This window comes from Tenrec ecaudatus, chromosome 17 (genome assembly GCF_050624435.1).
Source record: "Tenrec ecaudatus isolate mTenEca1 chromosome 17, mTenEca1.hap1, whole genome shotgun sequence".
Taxonomy (NCBI): domain Eukaryota; kingdom Metazoa; phylum Chordata; class Mammalia; order Afrosoricida; family Tenrecidae; genus Tenrec; species Tenrec ecaudatus.
In genome coordinates this window covers 69,335,849-69,347,110 of record NC_134546.1, presented here as the reverse complement: position 1 = coordinate 69,347,110, position 11,262 = coordinate 69,335,849, and positions in this window count along the sequence as shown.

Below are 11,262 nucleotides of genomic sequence, written 5' to 3'. Positions count from 1 at the left end.
CTAGAGAAAGGAAATGAACCCAGAGAAAAACAGCCTGCAGACTGGTACTGAGAACAATGTGCTTATCTCTGTGTGAGGAGTAGGATCAAATCTGTAACTCTTCTGCTTTTGCAAGATTCTGGCACTGAACTAGACACCCTTCTGGGTGAAAAGTGTATTCACTGAAGAATCTCACTAAGGTCTGCAGAATGAGTATGACCTTTCAGAAGCAACTAGTCAGGCCTTTTTCTCGAGACGTCACTGGGTGAATTGAACCAGCTACTTCTCAGCTAAACTCATAAACTTTGTGCAACCCAGACACTCCATGTGCTCTGAATCTCATGGGAAAATTCCCTCCGGTCTCCATGAATTTCATTAGAGAGCTTATGGTGGGGACTGACACCTCACAGAGTTACTCCCCCTGCAGTGTAGGCAGGCTGATGTTTTCACATGTGAGAATATTTTTCAGTTGACATTTAAAGTCATGCATATCAGGGAAAGGCACTGAATCATAAAAGTAGATTTCTTTGAGGACACTGTGAGATGGAGAACAAACATGGAGCACAAAGTACAGCTGCACCTGCTCCTGGGTCTGTGTTCTGTTCTCTATGTGTCCTGAGCGCTCCTTGGAGACCACTCCCACTCCCTGCAGGGGAGATTTGGGTCTGGCTCTCACTGACTTCCTCTCACTGTGCGTCTTACACAGTAATACACAGCAGTGTCCTCAGTAATCTCGGAGCTCAGTCACAGGGAGAACTGGTTCTTGGTTATGTCTGGGTTGATGGCTAGACGATCATTGAGAGATGGTAAATAAGCTCTGTACTATTTTGAGCTGTAGTAGTAGGTCCCTAACATCTATTCAAGACCTCTCTCAGGGTGCTGCCTGATGCAGTTCCAACCAGAACTGCTGCTGGAGACTGAGTCACCAGTGATGATGCAGTTGCAGGTCAGTGTCTGTGAAGGTCTCACCATCTGAGGGGCTGACTCCTTTAGGTGTACCTGGGACAGGGCACCTGGGGACAAAAGAAAAAAGTAAAGTAAGTGTCCCCCATATAACTGAATATATTGTAACCTATTCTATCTCCCTGGCTCTGACCTGATGGGAGACCCAGCACCATCAGGAGGAGGAGGAAGGAGACAGACATTTCTGAAATAAGGTCACCCTGGCTAAGCAGACTCGAGCCCCTGGTGGAGAAGTTGCATTCAAACATTAAACCATGACTGCTATTTGCCTATAAGTGTCACTGACTTTTATAAAATCTGAGGACCATGAACAGCTGCACAAGAAGGTTTTTCCAGAGCCGGTTCCTGAAGCCACTCAGAGGCAAGCAGGTGGAAGGGCTGAGTTCGCAGCTTCCGCCGATCCCAATGTCTATAACCTTCAATGAAGGAGAGTTTCATTGCACTAGTACACATATTTGAATGACCCTGGATTTGCATCTCCAGTCTGCCCTGTCAGGAAGCCAGCCTCTAACACATCATTATGGTTTGGCAGGCACAATTGTACAGCGATAATAAGTAAGGATTATAGTAAAGTTATAGAGAGCATGAAAGATAGAAGGGAAATATAGAAATAAATGGAGTCAGACACAATTCATGGCAGCATGCTCCCCTCAGCCCTGCTTGGTGGTCCGCGTGGAGGGAGAGAGCCTCTTTAATGCTAGCCCAGGCTTTTTATATTATCTGGGGATATGCAAGCCCCCTAATCACAGCTGTGTACAAATGTCACAGAAAGGGGTTGTGCTATAGGTAATACAGTAATGAGAGGGGGTGGACTAGGGACATACACGCAATAATAAGAGGAGGGATTGGGGTTATACATGCGATAAGATGGGCAGATAACTTTGGATGTCATAGAGTCAGTTTGGCCTGTTCCCTGACTCAACTGATAGAGATCATTATTGGTAGGGTGAGAACGCGTGGTTGCAGGTCTCAGGGAGGAATAGTTTATTGTCCCCAGTAGCAGGGAGTGAGGCCTGTGATATAGTCTGGTGACTAACTGTTCTAGAGTCCTACCCTGCAGTCTGGTGACTAACTGTTCTAGAGGCCTACCCTGTAGTCTGGTGACAAACTGCCCTCGGGGAGGATGTCTGTAAGTTTCTGACCTCTCCCCACACTAACCAGTCTAGCACAGCAGGCATTTCCAGAGAAGTGACCCTTTAGTTGAAAAAACTAGGGTAAGTTTCCAAAGATTTAAGGATAAGGTGGCTCCATCAGAACTGGGAACATAAATCAGTTTAATTCAGTAAATATTTGCTGATAAGTGACATTTGTGGATTCCTGATAAAGTCAGGTGACAGTTTTCTGTACAGTCTGGGGAACTATGTGACCATATTGGGAAACGTACAGAGTGTTACAATTCTCCTATCACCATTTCCAACTTTGGAATCTGACGTGAACTTTCATAAAGGAATTCCCAAGTATAACAGGCATGAAAGAAGCACAATCCTTAGGGATGCAAGTTAATCAGTAAAGGCTTCACCTTGATCTTTCCCAAAAACACTTGTTCTGAGAGTCCTGGCAGCCAAGGGTTACTTGCAGGAAGCAAATTTAAATTTCAGACCATTCAACTTGGAAAAGTCACCCCAAACACTGTCCATACACTTGACCCCTTGGACTGATAGGATCTCGAGTGAGTGGTAAATTAAATTAGCAGTGTGCATAAATCATGATAAGCATCATTGAAGAACGTAACTGTTATGTTTATCTGTCCCCAAAGTTTCCCGGTGAAATCAAACAAGATAGTACAAATTCCAACTCTAAGGACAGGCAAGTTTAACAACCATTCTCCCATCCACGTTCCTCCATTCCCTTTTCACTGCTCCTGCTTACGTTTTTAAATTTTGTTAAACTGACATGTAACTTATGTAGACATGTATGCTAGGTACTTCTTTTCCTGAAAATCAGGCATACACGACCGTGCTTTAGGTCACAGAATGGACTGTCACCACAAAGGTTAAGCAGGACTGGATGTTTGGGTGTTTTGAGTTTGTTAGCAGGATGCACATTCACACCCAACGTACATGGTTCTATCTCACCCATGTCACCCATGCACTCCCTCTGCAAAGGGCCAAATTACTGGTGCCTCAGCCATTGTTATCTGAGTCTTTGCCACTGGCGTTTCAGCCACAGGTGTGGGCCCTTTGGCGTGGACCGCCTCTCTCCTCTCTGGCTCCTCCCCGAGCCCCGCCCCAGGCCTGCCAGCTCCCACCCACCCCATCACCAGGCGCCTCAGCAGAAATGGGTGGGGCAAGAGCTGCCTTGAGAGGAAGTGAAGGCAGACCCCTACCCCTCTCTGACCCCGCCAGCTCCTCCCACCCCGGGTCACGCCCAGAAAGGGCCGGAAGTGGCTGTGTCCTAGCCAGAACTGCACCTCCCAAGGAGGATCCCGCTGTCCATGCTCTGCTCGAGGTGCCTGAGAAGCGACCACAGCCTGAGCACCCTGTTGCCGGCGCTCCCAGGTGGGAGGCTCTGGGCTCCGGGACATGTGTGTGGGCGGAGGCTATTTTAGTCCAGCTGACTAGGGTGCAAGCACCCTTTCTCTCCCCCAGGAACCCTGCCTGCGCTTCTCTTGGTGAGATGTGGGTGGGTGCTCCCGAGGCCGGTCCTATTTCCCCACTTTCGGATTGGTTGGGGTTCAAGGTGGGAGTCCCTGTTGGAGAAAGGGGATCCCGGCTGGAGTTTGGGCCCTCGGGGTTCCCTGATTCTCTCTCTGTGGGTCTCCTAACCGCCCTCCCTTGTTTCCTTTCACACAGCGATGCCTCCTCCCGAGACTCCTTGCACCACCTCAGCTCAAAGGTGAGCCCCGGGGTCTTGTTCTGCTGACCTCCCTCTGGATCCGACCAGAGGCTGTTCTAGGTGCAAGATCTCTTGCTGGTCCATGACAGAAACATCTTCCCTGGTTTTAAAATATTGGTCATGGCTCTTTTTTTCTTACCCCTTGTTTCGAATTCCATCTATATATTACTAAGGTTTTTTAAACCATTACCATTTCCTTTCCTTTCTAGTCTTTATTGCTTCTGTTGGGTTCAGTTTGTGAAGCACAGAATGGGTGGATGTCTGGAGATGAAATAACATGCGAGGGTTTGTAAGGATGTCAGGGTGGGTGGCCGGCAGAGTTGGGGAAGGAGAGGGAACTTGGGGAATAAAGAATGAAGGATGGAGGGGACTGAACACTAGAACTGAAGGTGACTAATAAGCCTTTTTAAAGGCAATTTAATCATGGTGGGAAAATAGACAATAGGAAATCGATGTGGTAATGATTGTGCAATGCTTAAGATGGCTGAATTATGGAATTGTAGGATGATGTGGGATATGTGGATTCAGTGCCCCAAAAAGTATTTTTTTAAAAAGATCTCCATCGTAAAAGCAGTCTAACTATGCAAGAAGAATCAAAAAACAAACTGAAACAAAGAAACCAAAAACAAGGTAATGCTAAATGGAAGTGACCCTGAAATGGGCCCTTGGGTTTTGAACGTTGTGAGGCTGAAGGACAATTTACTTTACCAGAGCGCAGCGAGTGCTGGCCAGCCTGCCTGCCGGGCAACAACAGGCGACAGTCGCCAGGATGTTCCAAGCTTTGATAGTCGAGCAGTTTGGAATGTGCCAGTTGAGATGCCTGGTAGGCGATGAGCCCACAGTTGTCAATGATCAACGAGTGCACGACGCCCATGGCCCTGAATGCGGCGCTGGAGTCCGAGTGGACCTACTGGAGCACCTTGTGCACATACACAGTGTAGGTCTCCTTGCCGCTGCGCTGGCATTTCTTGCTGTGCTCCCTCTGAGCCTTAGCTGCAGCCTCCTTGGGGCCCCTACCCGGGGCAGGCAGGGACGTAGCAGGGTCAGGTGGGTTGTTTGACTGGGACAGTACACCTGGCAAAGGTAATATAGGTGTCCTAAGGCCAGCTGAGGGAGGACAGAAACCTCCCCTGGAGCAAAAGGGCTAAAGCTTGCTGGATCTTGATTTTCAGCAATACAGATTGTGAAAGCAGGACCTCTAGATTCCTCTAACCTTTGGGGTTTTCAGGAGGAATAGTTGGAAAAGTTACCACAGGGATAACTGGCTTGTGGTGGCCAAGTGTTCATAGTGATGTCACTGTTTAATCCTTCATTGTTGGAATGATTTGATCTGATCTTACCTGTAAGTTGGGGGTGGAGGGTGAGGGGCAGGGTTAGAGGAGAGAGGTGGGAGGACAGAGGAGAGGAAGGAGGAGAGAGGGAGAGAGAAGAGCAGCCTCCACACACCCTGATGGCCCCTAGCCTGGATTTCTGGGCTGCCCCTGCCCGAAAAGTTTGTTATACCAGCCACTGAGTGGGGACTTAATTGATTTTCTCAATACTACGTAGATAGTCAACTAGGAGGTCCTGTTAGGAAAACAGTTTGGAGATGCTCACATTGTGCACTTGTGTGTCAGCATGCCGGTTGGATCCCTGGCCCGCTGTCAGCGCTCTCCAACCCTGGGGTCCCCAGGCTATCCCTCCTGTTCTCACAAACTTTTAAATAGTTGAGTTGGATTCCATTTTACTTTCTAAGATCTTATCATTGTTTCAAAATGTTTCACAAAAAATCTATTTTCAATTCCATTATTTAATTACGGGATTTCGGTGTGTACATACATGCATGTGTGTGTACCATACACACGTTTTTTTTTGTAGTATTCTTTTGGATCACCACTAAGGAGGTCGACCAATAGTCTTGTTCGGGCAAAATGTGTGCTACCTGCCAAGTGCATATATAAATCCGCTAGTACTGCTACTGCCCGTTGTAGCCCTGCAGGCAGGCTGACCAGCTCTCGCTGCTCTCTGGCAAACAGCATCACCTCCACCTCCTCTTCTGTTTAGGAGGGTATCGCTGTGTTGGAAAGATGCTTAGCATTTTAGTATGTAAGGGATAATGGTTTGTGAGTTTGAGATTAGCAGTTAATCATTAGGGATTTAAGTACCAAGTTATTTTTGTGTGTTGAAATGTAGCCTACAACTTTTTTACATTTACTAACTATAGTATATATCACCTATTTGGCATATTTTTATATGAAATCATAAATTTATGATGAATAAGGAATTTTCGTTTCTTTTTTGAAGTTTTTCTTCCTTTTATTAATTTTTTTTCTGATTAATCTAGCTAATACAATTTTTAATGTGTGTGGTGACAATGGACACGTATGTTTATGCTGATTCTGAGATGGGGTAAATTTTTTCTTTCTCCTACATGTGAAATTTTCAATGTGTCTTTTCCATGGATGTATATTAGCATATTGGGTTTTACCTATTTCATGTTAGATTTGTAGTTGTTTTGTTTTTAACATGAAAAGCTTTTGACTTTGTTTAATATGTATTCTGTGTCTATTTAGATCATTTACTTTTTCCCTATCAGTAGGCATATTTGAGTGTTTATTTTCTTGTGTTAAATCAATTCTGGGATAAATTAGAATTAATCATGATACACACTTATTTAATATATTGTCTGTCTCAGTTTCCTATTTTTAAAGTAACTTTTTCATTCAGATCCGTTATCAACACTGGTTTGCAGTGTTCTTAAACTATCATTATCTGACATTGGTATCAGGTTATTTCTTGTCTCATAGAAGGTGTTACTAAGTGCTCTCTCAAAACTATTGTTATGTTGGAACCCAATAAATTGAACTTAAACAACAAAACAGTAAAAAGGTGTTTATTCATCTTATGTGAGTACTCTAGCTGCCAGAATTTTTAGTTTTCATCTATCTTACAGTTAGGCTGGAAGTTTCTCGTGAAATTTTATTTTGATTCAATTGATTATAGACCTTGTAAACATCCTGAAATCCAGTGAGTAACTATTGTCAGTCCCTTGCTCTGCTGGATCCTCTGAACTTCCAGCCTCAGTGCACAGGACTACATGATTTAGTTTCCTAGAAAGACAAATAGCTGCTCACCACTTAGTGAGTGTGCTGCCCTTAGACTAGAGCCCATGATCATGAAGATACTCTGCCATCTGGCATGCTGTGAGGCCCTTAGAGAACTGCCTTCAGCTCACCAAAAGAATGGATTGAGGGGTAGGAATGGCTCAGTGATTTTCTTGTCACCTTGTTTGTTCCAATTTTATTAACTGAAGTAGCCTCTTCCCTTTTTTAATGAGAGAAATAATATCTTTTGTAAACATAACAACACACTAATGTCATTGTGTTTGTGCTGTGTATATATTTGTAGTTTCTGAGACTGTTGTCATATCAGCTGTCATTGAGTCAATGCCATCTCACAGGGACCCATTGCACAACAAAACAAAACACCGTATTCTCCTGTGCCATCCTCACAATTGAGGATGAATGCATGTTTTTTTAAATTAATTAATTCATTTTAATTCATTTTATTAGTGGTGTGTACAGTTTGTAGTACAATTCATGCATACATCCATTGAGATAAGCACATTTGTACATAAGTTGTTATCATCATTTTCAAAACATTTTCTATGTACTTGAGCCCTTGATATCAGCTCTTTATTTCTTTCCTCGCTCATGAAACCTTGATAATTTATAATTTTTATTGCCTTTTCTTGTCTTATACTGACCAATGTCTCCACCCACTTCTCTGTTGTCCATCCCCCTGAGAAGGGGTTATATGTAGATCATTGTGTACATTTCCCCTTCACCTCCCACCTACCCCTTACCCTCCTGGTATTGCTACTCATTATTGGTCCTCATGGGTTTTATCTGCCCTTGATTCCCTGTGTTTCCAGCTCTTATAGGTACTCGTGTGCATTCTATGGTCTAGCTAGATTCGTACGGTAGCTCTGGGGTCATAATAGTGGGGCAGGAGACGGGAGCAGTAAAGATGTAGAGAAAAGTTGTATGTTTCATCGGTGCTATACTCATCCTAACTGGCTCGTCTCATCTTTGTGACCCTTTCTGATAGTTTGGTTTATTGTGCCAACCTGGCCAAAAGTAACATGGTATTTATAACGTTGCAGTTTAATTGGAGGGCAAAGAGATACATGGGTAGGCAAACCCCATCTCTCTCTCTCTCTCTCTCTCTCTCTCTCTCTCTCTCTCTCTCTCTCTCTCTCTCTCTCTCTCTCTCTCTTTCTCTTCTGATCGGATCAGGGTGTGCCTGCTTGGTATCTGCCCCAACTTGTGAGCTACACTAACAGTTGGACTGCCAACCTGTGGATCATGTCGCTAGAACTTGAGATTCCTTCAAGAAGTGCTTCGTCATGTTGCTGGTGTATACATCACTTGAGCTTGGGACTGTTGGATCCTATCGTCTTGCTGACTGTTGATGACCTGCCCTTCTGTTTGCTACCTGTGTCCAGACTGACTGCATTGCCCGACATAAGACTCACCTGTCTGCTTCCTTGACCTTGTACCCAGTGGTTCTCTTGAGCTGAAGGACATCCAGTATATTAAATGTTTCATGGAAGTGAGCTGAACTGAGCATTCTGTACAACTGTGTGCATTAATTAGTTGCTATATTCTTTTGTGCTTTATATGGCTATCCATTATGTAATATAATAATATATAATGATTATATATATAATCATTATTATATATTTTATATATAATAGGTGCATACAGTATATATATGTGTGTGTGTGTGTGTGTGTGTGTGTGTGTGTGTGTGTGTATATTCACAAGGGTCCTGGTTTTGTTTCTGTATAAAACACCCTTCTGTAAGGGGGTATCCACTTGCCTACAGATGGGCTTTATGTCTCAGTCCACACTCCCCCTTTTTCACATTGATAGGATTTTTTGTTTTGTGACCCTGGTGCCTGATACATGATCCCATTTTTACCTCATGATCACACGGGTTTGTGTGCTTCTTCCATATGGACTTTGTTGCTTCTCAGCTAGATGGCCTTTAGGACCCCAGATGCTATTTTTTTTGATAGCCAGACAGCATCAACTTTCTGCACCATGTTTGCTTATGCACCATTTTATCATAATCGATTGTGTCAGGAAGCTGAGCATCACAGAATGCCAGGTTTTTAGAACAAAGTCTCCTTTCATTGAGGGAGTACTGGAATAGAGGTCCAATGACCATCTGCTCCCTTAATACTTAACATTTAAATATATGTACATAGATTTATTTTCCTTTTGTCATATATATATTTAAATATGTAAATGACTTTATATAGAACTCTATGAATGCCCTTTGTCTCCTAGTTCTTTTATTTCTTTTTACTCTCCTCTTGTCCCACTATCATGTTTGGCCTTCATCAGTTTTGAGTAATTCCTCTCATTTCATTGCCCTTGATCACACCCTACCAGGCATCCTACACTATCTTCAACGTTGATTTTAGATCACTTATTGTGCCCTTGACCCCAGGTTAATACCCACTTCCTTTCCCCCACTTCCCCATCTCCTGTATCCCCCCAGAAACATCAGCCCCATTGTTTTCTCCTCTGGTGTGTTTACCCTGACTATCTTATCTGAATAGACATGCAAAGACAATAGTAAACACAAACATAAGACAGAGCAAAACAACCATTGGAGAAAAAAGAGAAATGACCAGAAATCATTCCAGGTTTGTTAGTTGACCATTAATTGTATTTTACTGTTGGTCGAGTCTGATGTGGTACCATGCCTTGGCCACACATTCTATTTTTTGTATTCCCCAGGGACTTCATTGCTTTGCTCCCCTTGCTGCTCTGTTGCATGCTGCTATAGTTTATTGTGCCAGCCTGGCCGATAAACACAAGTAGGATTAACTGAAGGGCAGAGGGATAAATGGCTCGGTGAGCCTCACCTTGGTTGTTCTGTGCCTCAGTTTAAAGGGGTATACTACCTGTGGGATGCCTAGCCTGTGGACTGTGTCGCTGTAAGTTGAGGTCCCTTTAAGCCCACATTATTGGAATGTTCATCTCTGGAGCTGGGCACTGACAGTTGATGACAGTTGGGTACCTGCCTTGCTGTTTGCTGCCTGGGTATATATAGCCCAGCTCTCTCTACAGAAAAAAAACTGGCAACTGGCAGCTCTCAAAACTTGAAGGACTGCTAGTGTCTCATTGCTTTATAATTTAACTGTTAATTTCTTGTATTATCTATCTGTATATTATTTAACGGTTTATTTCTTGAATTATATATCTATCTTTATAAATATATTCATATATAATTACTAGCAATCTGGTTTGTCTCTCTAGTGAACGCTGTCCAATACATTTTGGTACCAGGAGTGCTTCTAGAGAAATAAACTATAAATATGGATTTCATAAATTGGTTTTCCAACCTACTTAGTCTTGACAGGGATACGTCTACTCCCCGTAATAATCCATGGTGTGAAATAGCAAAGATAATACCTAAGGTAACACCTAAATTAGGTGACGTGCTGGATAAATGAGATGCTCTAGGCAATCGTATATTTGATATTTTCCAGGAGTTTGGTGATAATGACAAGTATAGGGAAGCTCGTTGGCTGGTACTTCGTACAAAGGAAAGTGTGATTAAGGAGAGGGATGATCTCAGAGCCTCAAAAGCATGCCTCAGGTGAAGACTAACAGGTTTGAAAACTTCCATCTGTGCTACAAAGGTGAGCCTTCTCTCCTCTACTAAAAGACCTGACATTGCTGAGAACAAGGTCCAGAGTCTCATTATACGAGTGGCTGAATTACAACGGCAGCTGAATTGCAGATCTAGAGTAGTGTCTGAAACCAAAGTAAGGGAATTTATTGGGAAAAGTTGGGACCCTGAAACATGGGATGGGAGGATATGGGCTGATGATCCAGAAGAAGAGGATATTGAGCCCTTAGAAACACCTGAGCACATTAGCCAAACTATTCAAGTTGATATGCCAAGTGGGACTGCATTAGTAGCATTACCTTAGGAAAATGCCTCACAAGATATTGCTGAGAGCAACCAGGAAACACCCTCAACACCCATTATTTCTGCTAGACCTGTCACTAAAGTCTCAGAAACCTCCTAAAGGTGAGGTTGAGAGGATTATCCAAGAAGTGTGCTACACACATAAAGACCTGCTTGAGTTCTCAAATATGTACAAGCAAACGCCTGGAGAATAACCCTGGGAATGGTTACTAAAGGTGTGGGATACTGGTGCACGAAATGTAATATTAGACAGGTCTGAGTTTCTGGATATGGGACCCCTAAGCACAGACTCTTCTTTCAATGTGTCTGCGAGACAGACTAAAAAAGGATCTAAGTCTTTATTTAGTTGGTTCAATAAAGCATGGACTGCCAGATGGCCTAGATTAGACCAACTTGAAGTACCTGACCTACCTTGGTACACTGTAGAGGAAGGCATCCAAAAGCTTAGAGAAATTGGTATGTTAGAATGGATCTATCAAGATATTCCCATAG